Genomic DNA, 24,900 nt, shown 5'->3' on the forward strand with positions numbered 1-24,900 from the left:
ATATTAGGATTTATGTGATATTGCAACGATTGTTGGGTTAGGGTTAACTGCAATAACCTTTTAGTGTGATATCAGGCTAATCAAATTAGGGAGAGAACTTGCAATTAAATGACATATTAAAAAATTATGGTTAGCTAATCGATTTTCTTCTGCTATACAGAACAGGTTCTATTGTTTCAAAGATATTGGCCCTAGAAGAAAGCAATCGTTTGAGCCATATTGAATTAGAAAATTGGAAAGTGATGATAAAAATGAACAAATCTGGAATATCACTGTATATCGATACGAAACCCCATTGTAATGTTTTTCCTTTACGATCCGTGGGTAGGATGTAACAGGAAAAATCTCTGTTGCTATCGCAACTTAATTGAACACTATTTCTTTACTACCCACAAAGGGTCAAACACAGAGAGGACAAACAAGGACAGACAAACAGACAAACGGATTAAGTCGATTATATCGATCCCACTGCGTAACTGGTACTTATTTAATCGACCCCGAAAGGATGAAAGGCAAAGTCGACCTCGGCGGAGTTCGAACTCAGAACGTAGCGACGGGCGAAATAGCTATTTCTTTACTACCCACAAGGAGCTAAACACAGAGAGGACAGACAAACCGATTAAGTCGATTACATCGATCCTAGTGCGTAACTGGTACTTAATTTATCGACCCCGAAAGGGTGAAAAGCAAAGTCGACCTCAGCGGAATTTGAACTCAGAACGTAACGGCAGGCGAAATACGGCTACGCATTTCGCCCGGTGTGCTAACGATTCTGCCAGCTCACCGCCTTATCGCACCTTAATTGATCACGATTAACTATTTGCATTAGGTGTGCTCAAAAGCAACCTATACAAAACAATCAGCCAATATGGCAGTAGCGAAATCCAGTAAGAGGACATAAGCGCTCCTTATTATTGTAAATATGACTAAATTTAAATCAGATATATAATAATTGTAAAAATTCTTTCTTTTTTTTTACATATATATTCCTTGGAATACGCAACAATGATTATTGATACTAATGCCCAAAGGTGTCAAATATAATTTTTTAATGACCTTCATTAAGTGAAAATTGATATTCAGCAGATATATTGGGGCTGATAAGGCTATGCTATTCGAGATTCGAATCACTAGTTTTTTTCAAGCAATATTTCCTTTTGGCATATAAATTTTCTTCAATATTAAAGAAATTACCTTAAAAATGCAAGTTCCTGAGATTAGTTATTATGATAAGAGTTCAAAATCAGCCTAAGGAAATGTTTCTGTATAATGGTAAATCGCCTGAAGTTCATGGGAGTTCGTGCTATGGCAAAGTACTAAACAAATTAACACGAATTTGTTGATATTAGTCCAGGAAATTTAAATCATTATCGAGACTCGAGTCGTAATTAAATCGTAAGCACAAGTTCGCATGCTTTTGTATCATATAGACATATGCCCGTAAACACACACACACACATATATATATATAATGTTAACAATAGATCGATTATTTATAGAGTATTCAATACTGAAAGTAGAGTCAAATTTATGATAAAATTCTTATTGACAAGGACTTTTTCCTGGCGGCTCATTCAATATGTATTGCTTTAATATATTTCTAAATGTGAAGCTGAAGGCAGAATTTGAAACTTCATTGCAATTTTCCCATAGAATTTACAAGAATTTTATGTTGCCATTATGTGGACAAACCAAACCACTTTGAATTCCTAATTTTCCTTGACCGTTTGACGAATAAACATTCAAAACGACATCAATTTTGCATCCAGTTCTGAATCAACTTTTGATTTATATGTAGTAGCCGATGTCCTACGCGATATAATATATAAGTTTTGTATCAATTTAGTTTCTGTGCTGAATAAAATCCAGCTCTACGAACAATTCGTCGGGGCAAGTGGTTGTCATTTGCTATTCGCAATTTTCGTATTCTGATAAATAAATTCTCTGTTTTTTAACAATGGAAATATGATGACAGCTGAAGAAACTCCTGGTGCGAATTAGCGAATCCTATTGACAGGAGCGAGGGATATACTATGTAAAAGTAGTTATCATAAAGAATTATATAAGAAAATAGGCAATAAAATTACGAAATAAGTATTTGAAACTGAAAAGTTAAACAGAACCATTGAGAAGAGCGCATCTGTTTCTCTTTTCTTTCTGGAATCGGACTTCATGGCAATTCATATTCCTTTGCATTTTAAGATGTAAAAGTTGATTCATTTATATTCAGAATTATTGGAATATATCTTATGATATGCATGGAATTGACGCACATGGAATTGGGGCGGGTTACTTTGGGTTTTGGTAATGTATGTATATCACATACGATATTTATATACGGATTTAATTTCGAATACTATTCTCTTTTCATTTATGAAAAATATTACGAAAATACAAGAAAGATTATATTTAAATAACTAGTGAGGAGGGCAAGAAGGCCAAATAATAGTCTACTACATGAGGCCTGGTCATGGGATATGAAAGTGAAGCTGGGGGAAAGGTTACAGTTTCTCAGGTCATCCATATAACCCTGAGGCCAAGTGTAGCTTTGTGGTCTCAAAAGGTCAAGAAAATAATTTTGATCAAGTTTACGATCCCGTTGGAAGAAGGGTGTGATCAAGCCGACGAACAAAAGCGTGCTAAGTATGAGAGCCCTCTCCACGATGGCAGGGAGAAGGATTTGCAGTCAAGGCTTTTCCCAGTCGCGGTTGGTTGTAGGGGTTTCCCAGCCAAGTCGGTATTAGAAAGAGAGCAAAACAGTGAAGGTTAGCTGTGCGCAAGACAAGAGAGGCAGTAGAAAGAAACCTGATGTTTTGTAATTTTGTTCTCTACGTCATAAATTAATTCCAGCCGTGCCACGACTCCCGCAGCTTGTGTTGCACATCGCTCGTTATAGGAATTTCCCTTATCAATAAAGATGACAGTATATCGAATACATAGGTACAATCGCATTTCTCTGACAGTCAGATATACGTTTATCGATTGCGTAAGCAGAGTTATGAGATGTGAAAATCACAGGCGCACTCTTCTACTTAATTATAAATCACTCGGAATTCGAATGTTGTAAGACTATATTCCTTAGACATTTTTACCTCTGCATTTTGATATTTTAAATTATGATATAGAACAAAAAGGTGGCGAGCTGTCAGAATCGTTAGCACAGCGAGAGAACTGCTTAGCGGCATTTCGTCCATCTTAACTTTTTGAGTACAAATTCGGCCGAGGCTGACTTTGCCTCTCCTCCCGTTCAGGGTTGATGAAATAAGTAGGGCACTGACAGGAGTGGGGCGCGCTGTAACCAACCCAGTCCCTTGCCAAAAATTGCTGGCCTCGTTCCAACATTTCAAACCCACATAGAATAAATACACAGAGGCGTTTCTGTGCTCAGTGATTCTGTTGGAATTTGCAATATGTTGGTGGGGAGTGATTTAGTTAATGTTGATGATTAGCTGCAAGTCAAGTGGTCAGCGTCTGAAAAAAAATACCGGTACAGGGATAATATTTGATGGGCCTGAATTTCAGAGGAAGTGTGTGAATAGTAGTGCTTAATTTGGTGGCCTGATATTGACACAGTAGACTGACGAAAGTAAGAGAGACGAGAGAGTTGTGAGCACATGGAAAGAGGCAATATGAATGAAGTCAGATAAGTGGATCAGCGTGGGCGGTTTAGTAGTTCAGGTAAAAGCTAGGGAGGTAACTATATGTATTGTATGTGTACAAGTAAGAGCTTCGACAGATACATGTTGCGCGCAACTTAATGCAAATCAATCTTGTGGCTATCTATATTCCTTTATACAGTTGAATGTCCATTTACTTATGAAATGATATCAGTTTATTGTGTTGTTGTTTTTGTATAAGAGCAAGGAATGGTTATGATAAGAGATCGCATTATGGAATCATGAACCATTTCCAGCATATGTGTGTACATATATACGTACATACATACATACATACATACATACATACATACATACATACATACATACATACATACATACATACATACATACATACATACATACATACATATATATATATATATATATATATATATACATAGCATAAGATATATAAAGTACATATACGATGTGTGATGACAATGGTTGGAATATAGCTTTAGATGATAACAACGAAAGGTGTATTTATGCCGCTGGATAAAATTTGAAATGATTGTTTACACAGGATGGAAGAAGCTTTGTTACAAATGTAACTTTTACTGTCATGTTATTCTTTTTTTGTTTACAACAATGGTAGACTGAGCGATTGCATGTTTTCAATCGTGACAATATTTCGAAGTGATTCTGAAAGCAATCAACGAAATTTTATTAAAAGTAATCTGTGAGATTGTATACTCTTCTTCTTCATCCAGCTCTTTATATATCAAGAACCAGCTATCTGTCGGTGAAGGAATGCTTCTACAAAAGAAGACCCTCTTAAAGCAGATAAAGAATAGAAGAGTTATGATCGATGCTCTATATTGATACAGCAGAAACCAGGATTATAAATTGAACACTGGTTTTTGGTGTAGTAACAAGTACATAATATGCATTGTGTATACCTATACAAATTGTATTTACGTTAAAATATAAAATATATTCTATCATATAATGTGCATACCCTAAATTATAAAAATCTTTAGAATAACGATTAAAAGATACAATATGCATTTCATTTTTCTTTTTTATTTCGAATCTCTTTTTTTTTGTTCATTTCGAATTTCTCTTTCCTGTTTTCATTCTCGTAAATTTCCTCAATAACTCAGACTTATCGCAACGTCTTGGGAAATATTTTAATATCAAATGTCTTACGAATGGAATAACATTCTTTGAAGAACTATTTATCAATAGCCTCTTTAGCAAGTCATGTTCATGCATGAGATAAGGAACTTAATAGCTGAAAGCCAATGTAATACTATTCAAAATATTAACTAATTTATTGTAGAATACATTGAGTATTGAAGGTTACTATTAAATATAATAAACTCGGTACAATTTAGAAAATCGAGGTTTAAGCACGAGTGTATTTTATAAATGTGAGTGCGAAGCTGTAAAGAAAGAAAAGAAAAGCCGTTTTGAAACCGAAACATGTGCGTGTTAATAATTTCCTTTTAAGTTTTCCTTTAAAATTTAAAGAAATCAAGAAAATCTTATAAGAATATTCATATAAATGAAACTACCTGATTAATATATATATATTAGAGATTCAAACATACATACAACTAAAAATTCTGGCGCGTGTGTGTAACGTATTGATAAAATTGGCATTAAGTATATAAAATATTTAACGCGGTGAGCTGGTAGAATCGTTTGCACATCTGTGAAAATGCATAAGCGATTTTGGTCTGTCTTTAGGTTCTTTGTTCAAATTCTTCAGAGGCTAACTTTACCTTTCATTCTTCGGAGTCGATAAAATGAGTAAAAATTAAAAACTGGTGTCGAAAGCCCGTTAATTTCTGGCCTTGTGATAAAGTTTATAATATATAAAACATTAATGTAATGATATGATATCAGGAATGATTTTAAACTGGGGCACAAGGCCAACTATTTTGAGGAGAGACGTATTTATATATGTGTGTGCGTGCGTACGTGGAGAGTTTGAACTTACGGAGACAATATTGACATATCACCTGACGAAACACAACTAGACCTCATAATGCAAGGAAACAGTTGCATAATCAAATACCTGCATGCCTGGAGAACTACGTTGCGTAGAAACAATTGTAATAATTGAAAATAAATGTCCAGCCGTACTCCTTTTTGTTGACTCCATATTTTTTTCAATTATTTATTCACACACGACAGAAATCAAAACGCAAACCTGGAATTACGCATGATACTACTCCTGGATAGCATAAGGTGATATCTGAAGGTGGACGGATTTTATATCATACTCTCCTGTGTTCTTAACAAAATATACCATAACTATATATATATATATATATATATATATATATGTGTGTGTGTGTGTGTGTGTGTGTGTGTGTGTGTGTGTATGTGTGCGTGTGTGCGTGTGCGTGTGAGTGTTGGATGGAACTGCCTTACGGCATTGATGAACAGCTACACCTGCAGAATCTGGATAGCTGTCGCTCACATTCAATTCCAGGACGGTTTAGTATTGCTTAGCTTTGATGTATACTCTGTTTTTTTAACATTATACGAGGGAATGACGTATATCGCAGCCAACTGCGGAACATAAGAGCATGCGTGATGCGATTTTACAAAGGCTAAAACAAGAATATCTACTCGGACGTAATTACTGCAATAGACGTCCTATGGCGTTTCACTGTACACAATCGCATTGGCCATAAATGTACGCAAATTAATTTTAATCGTCGTTATTTAGTGTTATATTCATGCATATATATATATATATATATATATATATATATATATATATATATATATATATATATATATATATATATATATATATATCAGGTAGGATATTTCGGTTTTGTACAGGGAAAAACCAACCCTAAGGGGCTTGTCCACGTTATGCGTCACATTAGGCAATACGTTTTTGGTATAGTCTAATGTATCTGACAAGTCTTAAATTCACTTGGTGTATTGCAATCAACTGTCTCTTACGTCACTTTCGATGAAGAATGAGAACATTACCTCATTATAAAAACTGTAATCATCAGATGAGAACGTATTTTTTATTTTTTTACACATACATATATACACTGATACACATACGTACACACACTCACACACACATGTACAAATATTTGCTTTCTGTTCAGTTATAATTGAAAAAAATTACATTAATCTGATTACTCTACACTTTTGTCGTGTACAAATTTATTATTCTTAAACAAGAATATCGTTGACAGTGACTTTGAGACTTCGACTAGTGACGCCATCGTCGTATATAAATTTATTTATATTTACATATTACGAATTTGTTATATGTTCTACTTGTGTCCGTGTCTTTTGCATTCAGTAACGGTGAGTAATTGTAATTGGTAGCACGGTTCTTAAGATAATTACCATTCACTTTCCATCAGTGATTTCCACAAGTGATTTGTTTTAAACTTTACTATGTCTAATTGTTTGAGTGAAGAACACTAAGCGACATTCTTATTAGAATGCCGCACGGAATGTCTTGCAGTAATTTTGCTCTCATTTAAAACCACGTCAACGTCCGCAAAATAAAGTAGAAACCGTTCATAATTCATAAATGAATTAACGGTTAAAGATTGTGAGAAATTTCATGAAGTCCATTCCTTCTTAAATGCTTGACCCCATGCCAAATTTGAACGCTATTATTGCAGTAATTTGCAACATTTTTACACATGAATACAAATTCATTCAAAATTTGCTCGGTCTTTCATCCTTTCGAACTCGATAAATTAAGCATTGGATAAGAATCTCGATCGACTTACTCCGGGATCAATTTGTCTTAGATATGTTTATTTAACCTATGCATGTAAATTTATATATAATTTGACCATGAAAGCGGTGTATTTGCAATTTAATTAGTTACAACGCGCTCCTAATGAATGTATTGATTAGGTAAAGATCAAAATCGGTGGCTCTTGTTCTTCACATTCACCGTAATTAGAAATTAAGCTACTCTCATCCCCTCTCTATCTCTCTCTCTCTCTCTCTCTCCTTCTTTCTGCACAATCAATGACCGTTCACACCACTACTAGGCTTGCAAAATTAGATGACGATACTGCATCTTGTTCTGTCTCATCATTAATGCATATTCGCCGGAATTGACAAGATCCTATATATATAGAAATCGAAAGGACTCAGTAACGCCGGTTGTAAATAGCAATAATACGTCTAAAAGGAAATAACTTCGATGATTTCTGTATGATAAATGGACAAACGTTAGGGATGTTCCGTTACAAGAACAAAGTCAATTAACCGAAACTTCTGGTCTCTACATATGCCATGAATGGCATTGTTTGGGCACTGTATAGGGCCTGGGTAGAATATGAAGACTTCAGTAAAGTTATGTAGATATTTAATAACAATGTTCCTATCTGAAATCCAAACTGATCTCCTTGAAAATCCTGGTTTTGCGAATTGCATTCCTGTACATGTTTTACATCACTCTCACAAGCGATTAATCTATACCTACATGCAAGCATGCATGCATACATACACACATGCATACATACATACATGCATGCATGTATATATGGACTTTTCTTGGAATGAGAGAGAAAAAGATATAGCTAAGTGACTAGTAGTTCTAAATACATAAGGAATTAGGCCTAAGAGGTTAAAATTAATAATTATTAAAAATAATGATGAAATGATGAGTGAAAAGCCTCCTAAATTATTTCTAAAAGATCGAGTAATTTGGATGTTAATAATTTGTTTGGGGATTATTAGAGAGGAGTTAAAAAATGAGGGGAAAATACATACATACATACATACATACATACATATATACATACATGCATGCATACATACATACATACATACATACATACATACATACATACATACATACATACATACATAAAAGTCATGTCAAGCCAGCAGAACAAAGAATACTGATGGGACGACTCCATAAATACATCAGTTCGGTGCAAACATGACAGACCTGATATTCTTCTGTTGGACAAAGAACAAAAGTTATGCACGGTTGAAAAGGTCAGATACACAGATACCCAAAGGTCTAGGAAAAATATAGCATTTGTGGTGAAATAAGGTGGAACATGAAATTCTTGTACCTGACTTTGAATTCTCATTTGTCACTATCATCATAGGTGTTTTAGGCTATATACCATCAAATTTGCACAAATATCAAGAAATACTCGGTTTCACGAAGAAAGACCAAAAGTAACAGACCCAAGTTCTCTAAATCTAATATATTAATGGCACAGTGAAGACTTGTAAAACATTCCAAAGAATCTCTTGGGATTCTTTTGTGAATATATGTACACACTTGGGTAAATGCATCGACAGTCCAACCAACACAAAAACTCAATCACAATTTTACAAATATCGGGAACTCTCTTAACTCAAAAAAGTCTTTTCATTTTGTTAGCGACCGGCTTGAACTCTCTCAAGTAGAACTTAACACTCCAAGAAAAGACCATATATATTGCATACATACAGACGTGGTTGTGTGCTGAGAAACTTGCTTTCCAGCCGTATGACTCTAGGTTCAGTGCCACTGTTGGCCGCCTTGGTTAGTGTGTCTTCCACGAGCCGACCAAAAAATCCTTGTGAGTGGATCTCGTAGTCAGAAACTGATATATATATATATATATATAGGTCGTTTATATATATGTAGGTAAAATTAATAAGGATGGAGAATTGTGGATGTATAGTTAATTCATTTTGTCATAGTTTGTTGTTAAGATTTAAATACAAATAAAAAAAAAACGCAATAGAAAAACTTATATATATATATATGTATATGTTTGTGCGTCTGTGTTTGTCCCCCTAGCATCATTCGACAACCGATGTTGGTGTGTTTACATCCCTATCACTTAGCAGTTCGGCAAAAGAAACCGATAGAATAAATACCAGGCTTACAAAAATAATAAATAAGGACTTGGGTGGATTCCTTTGACTAAAAATTCTTCGAGGCAGTTCCCCGCCCTCCTGTATGGCTGTAATCTAATAACTGAAACAAGTAGAAGGAAAATTGCATACATAAATATATGGATGCATGCATATATACATGCATACATACACACACACACACACCCACATGTACATGCTTAAGCTGTACCAAGCTTTTCTAAGTATACGCATTTTGTAAATTTATTTGGAGCGTTTAGAACTTGAGTCCTCTGTAGAAAAACAACCCTTCTTATAGACAAACATCAATCATATTTAAAGATTGAAAGATTAAGACATCTCAATCAGCAAACGGCTCAAACTATCCTCGTGTAATACGTAAACCCTATAAGCTAATAATTTAATTTTTTCTTATTACACATATTTTTTAACCAAACATTCGTTTTGCTTAGAAGTAAAACTATATGCTTGATAAATCATTTTAAAGTTTTTCTCACTAAAGTTCCATAGGTATTCTATGGTGACCTTGCAATTTCTTCTATCAAACATCTTCTCACTTCTAAAATCAGCCAAAGCAAGCAGGAAATTTCAAAAGATAACGATATCTTTGCATACACTCGTCACATAGATTTTGCACCATATCTTTGCCGAAGCATCTATTTCAGTCTCTAGATACGATGCACGCAGTTCTCAACCTGTTTATCTACAATTCTCACTTTGCAATGAATAAAGTTATCTCATACAAAATGAATTTGCATTTGAAGTTGCCAGTTTGTTACACACACATAAACACACAAATGCCCACAAACATGCACGCATACATACTTACATACATACATACACACATACATATATACATACATACATACATGCATGCATACATAAATACATACACACATACATACATACATACATACATACATACATACATACATACATACAGTAATTCCTCGCCATATCGCAGTTCACTTATCGCGGTTCACCTATCGCGGTTTGTTATTTTAGCTTACGTCGATTCTTCCGTGGTGTTGTTTTGCATTTATAATAAAATGAATATATACAAATTAGAACGATAACAAAAATAACATACAGTACAGTATTGTTTCTAACTCGCGAATTTTCACCTGTCGCGGGGGTTTTTGGAACGTAACACCCTCGACAGTCGTGGAATTACTGTATGTATGTATGTATGTATGTATGTATGTATGTATGTATTAGGGAATGTTCATACACAGCTGTATGTATGCGTATATGTATGTGCGTATATATAAATATATGTACAAATCCACAAAAATTTTGTTTTCAATGAGAAATTCTTTGCTTTAGTAATTCAGTTTCACCTTTAGAAATAGATAAGCTTTACTTTTATTAATTTAGCCACATCATAGGCCTCCTGCTTTACATTCCAGATTGCTTTCATGCTGTGGATTTTGATGTTTAATGGCTCTTTCGGTGAATTGGTGATATAAAGTTTAATCAGTTTATGTATTGGAATAATTGCAACCTTATTTATATAGTATGCATTTCAAAGATATAATTAATCATATGATGATGAGAAATCGCGGGGAAAGAGTTGAAATACGAAACAAAATACTGACTATAGAAGAAAGAGAATCGTGGCACTCCGTCGATTGCGACGGCGAGGGTTCGAGTTGATCCAATCAACCGAACAGCCTACTCGTGAAAGTAATGTGCATGTGGATGAGCACTTCACAGGCACGTAGTTTTCGGGGAGATTCAGCGTGACACAGAGTGTGACAAGGCTGGCCCTTTGAAATACAGGTGCAACGGAAACAGGAAGAATGAGTGAGAGAAAGCAGTGATGAAAGACCTCAACAGGGTTCGACACTACCCACTGCCGTGGTCTCGTGGAGTTTTAGATGCATTCGCTCAATAAACATTCACAACGCCCGGTCTGGGAATCGAAACCGCGATCCTCCGACCGCGAGTCCGCTGCCCTAACCACTGGACCATTGCGCCTCCACGAGAAATAGAATACTACATCAGTAAAACATGAAGTGTAAAGAAAATATAAAATGTAGCACCCATCGTAACACACACATATACCCGCATCTACATTTACTGGCTACGCACACTAAATCAGGCATGAATATATAGATATGTGTATGAGAAAATTTTAAGAAAGTAGAACTATTTTTATGAGTAAATGTAATAGAGATACGCATATTACTTCAAACCTCAAAGTCACTTTCATTTAGTTTCATCGTTAATGTTAAAGATACAGTCATATGATGAATACATAATTTTTTCAAGCTGCTTCATTTTTATTCATGCCGCATAGGGTATGAATAACAATTATAATTTCTCGAATTTTTAACAGCGTTCAGGGGTTTGTAACGATGCAAATTTGCCAATTTAATTCGAGAGTATTTAAAAAGTGTAGATATATTTAATCGTGTAAGTATTACATACCTACTTAGGCTGGGATAAAGTTCGCTTTAGCTCAATGTCTAAAATTGGTTTCAAATGTTGACAAGGTCAGAAATTTCGACCCCATTACTCAGCTGGTTCTTATTTTGTCGACCTCAAAATGATGAAAAGCAAAGTGATGAAAAGCAAACCAACTTAGAACGCAAAGACGGACGAAATTCCGCTAAGCATTTTGCCCGGCGTGCTAACGATTCCGCCAGCTCGCCACCTTAGCTCAGCTCTAATATTAGTTTAGCAATTGTTGCCACATTAGAAAGACAGGTTCTAAAATGTTTTGGTCACGGTATTTGAGACTTTCTCGGTAAGGTTTAGAGTTCACGACATCATGAAATTCTGATGATTGCACGATTAATTCTATGCACTTGAGAAGTGCATGCAAATACATTAAAAATTAAATTCAGAAAACTAAATCATTCTGAGACGTCATCTGCATGAAAAAAAAATAGTTAATTTAGTGTTCTCTTAGAAACGTTTATATAAATAACTATATTTTACATGATGTTTCATATTCAACCAGAAACTGTATCGAATAACGAGAGGACACGTTCATCGATGCTCGAGCATCGCACATTAATACATTTATGTTGTGTGGATAAGAAAATATTATTCAGTCTAAAATTATTTCAGTCATTAACTCTACAGGATGGTCCAAAAGTCACGCAGAAAATAAGTTCAATACACGCCAGAACCGTGAAAGACATGCTTCAAGTTTTCGAAAATTGGATAAAATTATTAAAATAATGACGGATACACAATTACTTGTACACGATAAACAAAATGAATCATAATAATGATGACGGATACACAGTTACTTGTACACGATAAACAAAATGAATGATAATAATAATGACTTAAATGTTTTGCCAGAAAGACAGCTGGGGTTGGGGGTTAAGTCGATCACATCGACCATAGTGCGTAACTGGTACTTATTTAATCGAAAGGCAAAGTCGACCTCGGCGGCATTTGAACTCAGAACGTAGCGGCAGACGAAATACCTATTTCTTTACTACCCACAAGGGGCTAAACACAGAGAGGACAAACAAGGACAGACAAACGGAATAAGTCGATTACATCGACCTCAGTGCATAACTGGTGCTTATTTAATCGACCCAGAGAGGAGGAAAGGCAAAATCGACCTCGGCGGAATTTGAACTCAGAACGTAGCGGCAGACGAAATAACGCTAAGCATTTCATCCGTTGTGAATAAAAATTATTTCAAAATTCTGCCACAAGGGCAGCTAGGGGGAGGTGAGGATTAGTCGATTACATCGACCTCAGTGTTCAACTGGTACTTATTGTATCAACCTTGAAAGGATGAAAGGCTAAATCAACCTCAGCGGAATTTGAACTCAGAACATAAGGACAGAAGAAATATCGCTAAGCATTTCGTCCAGCGCGCTAAAGATTCCGCCAGCTCGTCGTACATATTATGAATAATAATAATAATAATAATAATAATAATAATAATAATAATAATAATAATGATGATGATGATAATAATGATGATAATAATAATAATAATAATAATAATAATAATAATAATAATAATAATAATAATAATATAATAATAATAATAATAATAATAATAATAATAATAATAATAACGTAAAATATGATAAAATGTGAAATGTTCTTCGTGACATCTAGCCCACTCTGTATAATCCATTTGGCTGTGTTGATTATATATCAAAATTATGATTATCGAGTTAATATTTCGTAGACAATATTTAAATCTCCATGATATGTAGAACTGACCAAAATAAATAACAACATATAGCGTCCATTTGGCTGCTGTTTATAGAACAAATACGGTCCCAGAAATAGAACTTGTTACGTCTGTGGGCCAAAAATGTTTAAAGCCAATGAACATCAATAAAAAGCAGAAAAGAACATATAATCGACAAATGTTGATTTTTCTAACCGTCCATGAGTTTCAGATGGGAAAAGAAAAACACACTCCGCTAACAAAATACGCAAAGTAAATGCTTCCGAAGCAGCGCTGCGGATTATAACAAAACGTTGTATTCTCTTTGGCTGAAGCTTTACAGATATATACGTATGATTAGAAACGAAAACAAGACCATTGTAGCAACTGGTTCTCATAATGTATTTTTGTGGAATTGTCTCTTATATGTCTGTGTGTGCGTGTAGGAACGTATATACATATATGTGAATACATATATTGAATATATATACATATATGTATACATGCATGCCTATATACATATGTACATACATACATACATACATATATATATATATATATATATATATATATACATATATATATATATATATATATATATATACATAAGTGGAGGCGCAATGGCCCAGTGGTTAGGGCAGCGGACTCGCGGTCGTAGGATCGCGGTTTCGATTCCCAGAGTGTTTATTGAGCAAAAACACCTAAAGCTCCATGAGGCTCCGGCAGGGATGGTGGTGATCCCTGCTGTACTCTTTCACCACAACTTTCACTCACTCTTACTTCCTGTTTCTGTTGTACCTGTATTTCAAAGGGCCGGCCTTGTCACACTCTGTGTCACACTGAATATCCCCGAGAACTACGTTAAGGGTACACGTGTCTGTGGAGTGCTCAGCCACTTACACGTTAATTTCACGAGCAGGCTGTTCCGTTGATCGGATCAACCGGAACCCTCGTCGCCGTAACCGACGGAGTACTTCCACACTATATATGCATAAATACATACATACATACATACATACATAACAGATGTACATAGACACCCTTATGATTATTAAAATTTATTTGAATCTGAAATTATATATTCAAATTTATTAATTGTTGTACTGTGAATATTTAATATTTAGTAGACAAAACCTTTGCATTTTTCAATGCAAGGACCTCATTAGACATGTTGCTGATGAAATGACGAATATTCGTTTGCGGAATCCCTTGCCAAGTTTCATGCTGTAATCTCAAGAGATCTGACGTTGATGATGCTTTCTTGTAAGTGTCCTGTCCATTATTTCTCAGAGGTTTTCAATAGGGTTTATATCTGGTGAGTAACTTGGCTAAGGAAGCTTATTAATGCCATTCTCATCCAAAATATCTTGGGTCATTTTAGCCATGAGACAAGGAAGCTCATCTTCCATAAATAAAGAGTCTTATTTAATCATTTCATCACTGAAGAAGATTGAAAAAATGTCGTTTCTGCAATATGACACATATTTATCTGAGTTTATATTTTCTTCCCACTCCACAAGCTCTGATCAACGAAATTGCTTCCCAGACCATCACAGAACAAGAACAGCTGCCGTGTTTCATTTGTTTCTGTAATCTTTTCACATCAAATTCTTGATCATAGAGTCCCCAGACCCACACACGACCACTGTCGGGAAATACAACAATTCTGGATTCATCAGAAAGTACGACAGTATCCCAAAACACTAGTGGCCTCTCCACCATCTCACTGGCCCAATCTTTTCCCCGCTTGATTTTGGCTGGCCGAACAAGAGACTTCCTTCTTACTGCTCTGGCATAGTAACCAAGTTTGTGCAGATGCCTAACTGCTTTTCTGGGACTGACATCAACTTCTACTATGCCAGAGAGGCCTCGCAACGAGGATTATCCTCGACACTTCTCTTAACAAAGAGAAGGGTCCTGTCAGAGAACCTTTGTTGCTTGCGGCGAGGCGATGTGGAATCTTTCCCCTCTCTAGCGAATTGCACAATCACTCTATTAAGTGTAGAAAGCGAGATCTCAAGGTTTTCTGTGATTTTACGTTGATTATGTCCACCTTCAGAATGAGCCACGATACGACCACTTTGAAATTTAGACAGTTCCTAGACATCTTTTCTACATGGCATGATTAAACAGTCATATACAGAACCTGAATCATAAAAATGTCAATGAATAAAAGAATATAAAGCCTTACAAGTTAGAATAAACATAAAACATGTTTTATGAGGTGTCTGTTTATTTCTGCCATGTCCATGTATATTTATTCTTGTCACTTACATAGTTTTGATATAATTTTTAATATATCGACCGGTTTCGCTATCACTATTCATGATATTATGTTTTTCTGATTTGAATATGTATTTTTCTTAAGAAGAACATTTGTCCATATTGTGTGTGAAGAAATTCACGAGTGAATGACTTCACAAGTAGATAAATAAAAGGGAAGTAATTGGTTATCGTTATTATTGTTATTGTTGTGGGTAACAACAATATTGTTGTGGGAATTTCATCATACAACATGGACAAAATTTCTTAAGAAAAAATACGTATTCAAATATGTAAAACATAATATCATGAATAGTGATAACGAAACCGTTCGATATATCAAAAATCATATTAAAATTATGTAAGTGTGCGTATTTTCCTTTTATTTTATTTCTTATATACATTGCAACTCACCACGTCGGGATAATCGAAATTCCTCTTTTCCGTTGCTATATATATATATATATATATATATATATATAGGGAGAGTTTAAGAAAAAACAAAAGACGAAGACAGGTGGTGTACAAAACAAACAGATGTATTAGTATAACGCTCAGGAATAGAAAAAATCTTTTACGTTTCGAGCCTACGCTCTTCTACAGAAAGGGACACAGAAAAAACAAGGAAAGAAAAAGTGTGTGTAGTGGCTAACGTTATGTATATGTATATATATATGTATATATATATATATATATATATATATATATATATATATATATATATATATATATATATATATATATTACAGTGATGATAGAAAAAAAGGGGTTTCCCTTTAATTGGAATGTAATTAAACCGTTTCCTGAATCTTTTGCGTTTATTTATCTGAATTCGGCGCGTACATATTGTGATAATTTTAAGGTAGCTTAGATATATTTGGCGTCTTCTTAAAGTATTTTGCTTTTCCTTATTTAATATCCGGACGTTACTTGTGGTATGACCTGATATTTTAGATGCACAGTTGTTAGCAGGCCGGGAGAAATGCTTAACGGTATTTGGTCTGCCGCTACGTTCTGAGTTCAAATTCCGCCGAGGTCGACTTTGCCTTTCATCCCTTCGTGGTCGATTAAATAAGTACCAGTTACGCGCTGGGGTCGATGTAATCGACTCAATCCGTGTGTCTGTCCTTGTTTGTCCCTTTTGTGTTTAGCCCCTTGTGGGTAGTAAATAAATAGAAATAGGTATTTCGTCTGCCGCTACGTTCTGAGTTCATATTCCGCCGAGGTCGACTTTGCCTTTCCTCCTTTCGGGGTCGATTAATTAAGTACCAGTTGTGTACTGGGGTCGATATAAACGAATGGTCCCCTCCCCAAAAATTTCGGGGCTTGTGCCCAGAGTAGAAAAAAAAGGCAATAAGCTGGCAGAGTCGTTAGCACGTCGAGCAAAATGCTTAACGTTATTTCAGTAGTCTTCTTCATGTTCTGAGTTCATACTCTGCCAAGTTTGGCGTTGCCTTTCATCCTTTCAGGGTCGACAAAATTAGTACCAACTGAATACTGAGGTCGATCTAATCGACTATCCCCCTCCCCAAAATTTCAGACCTTGTGCTTATAGTAGAAATGATTACTTTTAAATGTGATAAAGGCGGCGAGCTGGCAGAATCTTTACGGCACCGGAGAAAAAATGTTTGGCATTTATTCGGGTTTTACATTCTGAGTTCCAATTACGCCGAGGTGCACTTTGCCTTTCATTCTTTCGGGATGAAATAAGTACCAGTTGAGTACTGGGGTCGATGTAATCGACTTGATGCCTCTGGCAAAATTTCAAGTTTTTTGTGTCTAGAGTAGAAGCGATTATTTGATTTTTCTTTCTTGCTCTCCGTTTTCACTGACTTAAAATAGATCTGCAGACTGAGAACAGACGTACGTGTATCGAACTATAAACAGTACTGTTGATGAGTTGCATCAGTAAATTGTGATTGGCGCAGACCCAGGTGTCTGTGCGAGCTAAATTTAAATAAGCACCTTAAAGTACCTTCTGAAGAAATGATTTGTTTTCTTCCAGTCGTCAGTTCAAGTTATCATTTGTCTTCAACAGAACTGACAGGAAACAAATGACAAACTGCTATTGTCTGGCAATCATGTGAATTAGCTAACCGTAGCGTAACCAACACTTTTCTATAAATCTATTTTATTACTTTTGCCAGAAACAGTATACAACAAACTGATTCTACAAAGCATTTTTTCGCAAAGAAATATGTTTAATATTACACATTATTTCTTTACACTGACAAAATAAAAGTAATGATATAGTAATCTCTTTTCAATGACTTTTGCTGTTTGTGTTTCATTGTGTTAACCTTTGATGAAATACTGACACGAAGTGAGCGTTATTATCCGGCCTTGAAGCTAGTGGCAATGGTCAGACTCGGTGTTCGGGAGTTATTTATTTCCTATTGTTAACACGAGGGATATTTAATTAGAAAACAAAGAGTAGTAACACAGGAAAATTATATCGTCTGTGTTTGTCACATTTATACATCGATGCTGTAGCAGACTCTTAAGGAAACTACTATTAACTAGGTTTCAAATAATATTAAGAAGGAGAATAGAAGAAAACGAAAAATATATGGACGAAAATAAAACATCACGAAGAGAGAAAAAAATAGCATCTCGGTGTTCACTCGTGAAAGATAGCAGTTAATCTCACCTATAACATGGAAGTGTGTTAAGATCGATTACAATAAACTATTAGTTTTATCGTAGTTTATGCTCAGTTTGATTTCTTTCTAATACATTATATAACAAAGAATGGATGGTGAATCGGCAGAAACGCTACAGCGCCGAACTACAAGCTTTACGGTATGTAGCTTCTTCACGATGTTGTTCGTGTCCAAATACTGCTAAATTCAAATTTACTTTTTGTCTCTTTAACTACCACTAAGCTTTATACATCTCTGCTACAAAAGTTAAACTTGTGTCTTTATAAAGTATTAAATTACTGGTTCATTAGTAGTGTAGTGATTGAATGATATTAATCTATCGTAATACTGCAAAAGTTAACGCTAATTGTTTCCAAACTCAGATAAACAGTCTGTACTGACTAACGAAAACGCTTATTTTAGTGTTAATGAATCAAGGGTTTTATTTAAAGTGACCTAAAAGTACCTCTCATAACCTCTCCCTCTCTCTCCTCTCTCTCTCTCTCTCTTTATTTATATATATATATATATATATATATATTATATATATATATATATATATATATATATGTATATATATACATATATAGAAATACATATATAGACATACATAGATACATACATATATATATGTATATATATATATATGTATATATTGCATATATCATATATATTTGTATAAGTATGTATGTGTGGTTGTATGCATGTATGTTTGTATGTATGTATGTTGGTCGGTATAGACATTTCTGCACACCCGTCAATAGATTCTCAGACTTGCGAACTACTCACTAATGTTCGCAGGTTATTGGTCGGCTCGCTGCTATCAAAGAAGCGAAACGTGTCTTGCAGTGGGATAAACTAGGAGCCATGTGATTGCAAAGCCTATCTTATTTCTCACACCTATTCCTGCAACTATATCTAATATCCACATATTCCGAATACAAATATAGCATTTAGTGATTGTTTCTGTCTTGCATTACTTATTGTCTCCTATGTCAAGAGAAATACGTGGCAAAGAATCAGTTTTATAATACGAGACAAGGTTAAATTTAGCTTTATTGATTCTCTGGTTTACATTTACAATTCTTGCTTATTGCATCAAAAATGCATACAAAGGCGATGATCAATTCGCAAACAAAACATATGACATGTCTCATAAATATTTAGTAAAATGGGAAATATAACCGCCACACTTTCGTCAGCATTATTATACATATAAATATCATTAATGAATTATTTTTGTAAGAATTTGAGCTATTATTATCGTGTCATTTTCAGTAGAGGTGATGAGTCGAGATATTAAGGGAAAAAAATCTACGATTTTCAACAGATGCTCCTGTGAGGCAGTAAATATCATATAAGAATTCATGAATGCTAAAAACTTCCTTTAACAATGCGATTTTTATGCATAATATCCATTTGAATCGGTTATTATAATAGCCTTTGTAACACCTGCTTTTATGGGATAACGGGTGTTCAGTGTCATATTCATGACTACGTCTTATTTCCCTGTTGAAAAAGTTGCATATCAATCACATTAATCACGTGGTTAACGTTCTCGAAATACATTTTCATAACTTGAAATGCTCTCTCTCGACTTAAAAGGTGTTTGCATATTTCGTAAAACATTCTAATCGTTTAGAGATAATATTCTTTTATTCTTTTATTTTTTTATTTGTTTCAGTCATTTGACTGCGGCCAGGCTGGAGCACCGCCTTTAGTCGAGCAAATCGACCCCAGGACTTATTCTTTGTAAGCCCAGTACTTATTCTATCGGTCTCTCTTGCCGAACCGCTAAGTGACGGGGACGTAAACACACCAGCATTGGTTGTCAAGCGATGTTGGGGGGACAAACACACACACACACACCACACACACACACACACACACACACACACACACATATATATATATATATGTATATATATATATATATATTATATATATATATATACGATGGGCTTCTTTCAGTTTCTGTCTACCAAATACACTCACAAGGCTTTGGTCGGTCCGATGCTATAGTAGAAGACACTTTCCCCAAGGTGCCACGCAGTGGGACTGAACTCAGATTGGTGATTGGTAAGCAAGCTACTTACCACACAGCCACTCCTGCGGCTATATATACAGAAAATATTAAAAACTGACTAGAAATATGTGTATGGTAAGGGAAACAATATTATGGGAGTCATATATTTTCTTTTCATCATTGAGCACGGGGAATGTTTGATACTTGAAGCTTCTAAGTTAACATGTTACAGTATTCTTTTCCTATTCTTATATTCGAGAAATATCACACATCTAGATATCATCAACCCTATTATCCGCGTCAGTTTTATCACTTTAAATCCCATTACTAAATTGCTACACAAAGTAGTATTTATTCCGAACAAGATAAATACAACTTAGATTGCTCAATCTGTTATCCTTAGTAGTATCTTCGTAAATAAGACAAACTTTCCATGGTGAATCTAATATCTAAGATATAATTTTCGTTATATCCATAGTTAAATATATTGAAGAGAAACATCGCTTTATAAAGTAGTAGAATATACTAATACCGAAGCAAGCACCAAACCATCTGTTAACCTTCCTTTCATACTAATGTTTAAATTCAAATGTTGGCCATAGGAGACAGGAAAATAAATGTATATCCAGTAATACCACTGACAGAACACAATTTCTCTCAAATCACTACCCAAGGAAAAATTTAATATATTTATTATGGTATTCAGTGATAACTTTTTTCTTTACTATACTTAGGGGCTTACATTAAATGCGACACATAATAAAATTTTATATATTATGATTTGCGACTGATTAACTAGAAACCAGATACGTGCAATATCATAAAATCAGACGTCATTGAGTTTCTGTGGGAAATATTTGTATAGTGAATAGAATACAAAATTATCAGCGTTAACGTTTTCTAGCGCTATTTCCTTGGGAAGAATTTTACGCAGTTATCTCAGGGCTAAAACCAGACGAATCATATTTGAGGGAAAGAATTACTTTTTGAATCTATCTATCTATCTATCTATCTATCTATCTATCTATCTATCTATCTATCTATCTATCTATCTATCTATCTATCTATCTATCTATCTATCTATCTGTCTGTCTGTCTGTCTGTCTGTCTATCTATCTATTTGTCTTTATCTATCTATTTATCCACCAACTACCTACCTACCTGCCTGCCTGCCTACCTACCTACCTACATACCTACCTACTATCTATCTATCTATCTATCTATCTATCTATCTATCTATCTATCTATCTATCTATATCTGTCTGTCTGTCTGTATGTATGTATATATATATACTACAATGTGAGGGCGCGTGGCTTAGTGGGTAGGGCATTCGGCTCATGATCGTAAGCTTGTGAGTTCGATTCCCGGCGACGCGTTGTGTCCTTGAGCAAGACACTTTATTTCACGTTGCTCCAGTCCACTCAGCTGGCAAAAATGAGTTGTACTTGTATTTCAAAGGGTCAGCCTTGTCACTCTCTGTGTCACGCTGATTATCCCCGAGAACTACGTTAAGGGTACACGTGTCTGTGGAATGCTCAGCCATTTGCACGTTAAATTCACGAGCAAGCTGTTCCGTTGATCGTATCAGCTGGGACCCTCGTCGTCGTAACCGGCGGAGTCTTTAATATATACTACACTTTGATCTCAGCCAAAAGGTTCGAAGAATGTATTGACGTAAAGCAATTGTTAATAATTTCTTAATTCTGGTAGCAGAATAACAAATACATAACGAAAAAACATAAGTGTAATAAATCAAACAATACTAACTGTTTTTGTCTTTTTTTCTAATGTGCGGCCATACAGTTAGAAATACTCTTTCCAATGATTTCAAAGATAAGCTTATAAACAGTATTGTTGAATTTATTCCACGTACGTGTATATCTAATGTTTGATTAACCCTTTCTCAAGATATTTCGTTTAATAAAGAAAATAGGAATTGTATGGCATGACAATAAGAGTTAGTATTATAGGAAGCATTATAGTTGTGTTCAACAAGATACGATACATACATGCATTCATACATGAATAAATACATAAATACACATACATACATGTATGTATGTATGTACATGCATCTAGATATGTATGTCTACTTTCAAGTGTGTACGTGTATGCGCATAGCGTATGAGTGCTCGTAAGTGTTAAACGAAATTTTTTGTCACATATCACCGCAGCATATGTCTTGAAAGACATTACGTGACTGGAAGGTGTGTTCCAAAGTAGACTACTTTGTTATGTTATAAATGTAATACCTCGTGCAAATCTAGAAAGTTACTGACGACGATAAAGCAACATCTCAATAGAGAAGGCCAGCCAATCATCATTGTTGAAACTTATCATTATCATATACTTAACATGAAATACAAATTTATCTTATGTTCTTATAACGGTTGTTGGTTATATTTTATTCACCACATTTAGAAGCTTAAGTTTTAATGCGTTCTTTTCTATTCATTGGCATTAATTACATAAGTGTTATTCTCACTATTCATATTTATAATTTTAGAATTAGTCGTATTATTACTGTTATTGTTGGCAATATTGCTATTTAACTCTTGAACAGCCATGTGTATTGCAGTGGCGAGCATAGCATCTTTTGTTCTAAGATTACGTTGTCTAATATACACTTTCGTTTATATAATTTGGAAGACAATTGCTATTTGTATCTATTTAGACGTCCATGTCCAGTCTCTCTCGTTGATTTGTTACTGCTCCTTAATGTATAGAGGTAACGTAGGTCGATAGTATTTATTAGTATATAATTAATGCTTAGAAAAGAAAATAAATCCCTCGACTGATTCAGCTATGAGATCTAGATCATCGGTATAAAGGAGTTTCTAGAAACAGACGACCAAAGCATTTTCGTTTTGCTACAGTAAAATCACTAACACAGCATTATCTCAAAAACTTCCATATGTGTGCATTTTTGTATGTTTGGTTAACCCTTTCTCAAGATATTTTGTTTAATGAAAACATTGGAATAGTATCGCATGAAAATAAGAGTTAGTACAAGAGGAAACATTATAATTGTATGTTGTATGCAACATGATATATTTCGTAGGTCAGCATATTTACTACATAACATTTTAAGCTACTTCTATTAAGAGCATTACACAGAAGCAATTGATGTTAGTTGCAAAACGAAAGTATATCATCATCTAAAAAAATTTTGTCATTCATTGTAACTTGTTTATCTTATAAATATAACATACAAATATAAAGTGGTTTGTATTAATGCGAAATATCAAGGCAATGTGTAAGTAGTTATGACATTTCTTAAATAGATTTTTGCTTATTTCTCGCTATATGTTAAATAACTTCAACGACTGCAGCAAAATATTATTTCCACATACTTCACTTTTAAAACGTTATGCATAAATATGTAATTATCTTCATAATTTTCGAATCAAACATTGTAGTAATGTGATTGGTGAGGCAATGCTTAAAGCTGTTCATAGAATAGTATGAAATATGATTCCGAAATGATTAAGAAAAAAATAAGGGAAATTTTATTAAAATATGCAGAAATCGTAATGAAATTTCGAGCCTAGGGATTATTGAAGTTTAAATTTTTGGAATCCAACAACGCGACGCAGTAGAATTAAGGCCGAAATCATCGGAAATAATCGAATGACGTTTTAAAAATTGTAGTGAGTGACGAATCTGTTAAGTGAACAAGATGAGTACATAATCAAAGGCTGGAGAAACTAATTTTGCATCTCTTAATGAAGCTGTTGATGTTGAATTTGAAACATTTTGAAATTTTCATTAGATCTTCTATAGTTTAACAGTCGGCAATTCGGTTGAAATGTTATCAGCGTTTAAAACACTCATTTCATACTTTGATATATCAATCACACATCCTGTTCATCATAAATAATAATAAAAAATATTTAAGCTATAACATATATTTATGCGTATATGTGTGTGGGGGTGTGTGAGTATGTATCTATGTAAGTAATTATGCATGTACGTATTTATGTATGAATGTGTGTGTGTGTGGGTACACTCACAAGCACACACACACACACATATATATATATATATATATACATGTGTACACACACACACATATATATATATGCTTATGTATAAAATATATAGATATATGCATGCATATATATATATATATATATATATATAATATATATATATATATATATATATTTATATATATATATATGTATATACAAGAACAGATACACGTTCATACATACATATACTCACATAAACCTCATGAGCGAGACTTTCCGCTGAACGATCATTAAGAACATACCTACACACATGAATGATTATAAAAGAAGGAAAGTATATATATT

General features: G+C 34.3%; 1 protein-coding gene across 2 annotated transcripts in view; it reads right to left on the minus strand.

The window, feature by feature from the left end:
* The window catches only part of LOC115232618 (dopamine receptor 2-like), a 424,710-nt gene that overhangs the window by 309,130 nt on the left and 90,680 nt on the right, over nucleotides 1-24,900 (minus strand). The window lies entirely within an intron of this gene.

The sequence above is a fragment of the Octopus sinensis genome, linkage group LG2 (assembly GCF_006345805.1).
Source record: "Octopus sinensis linkage group LG2, ASM634580v1, whole genome shotgun sequence".
NCBI lineage: Eukaryota > Metazoa > Mollusca > Cephalopoda > Octopoda > Octopodidae > Octopus > Octopus sinensis.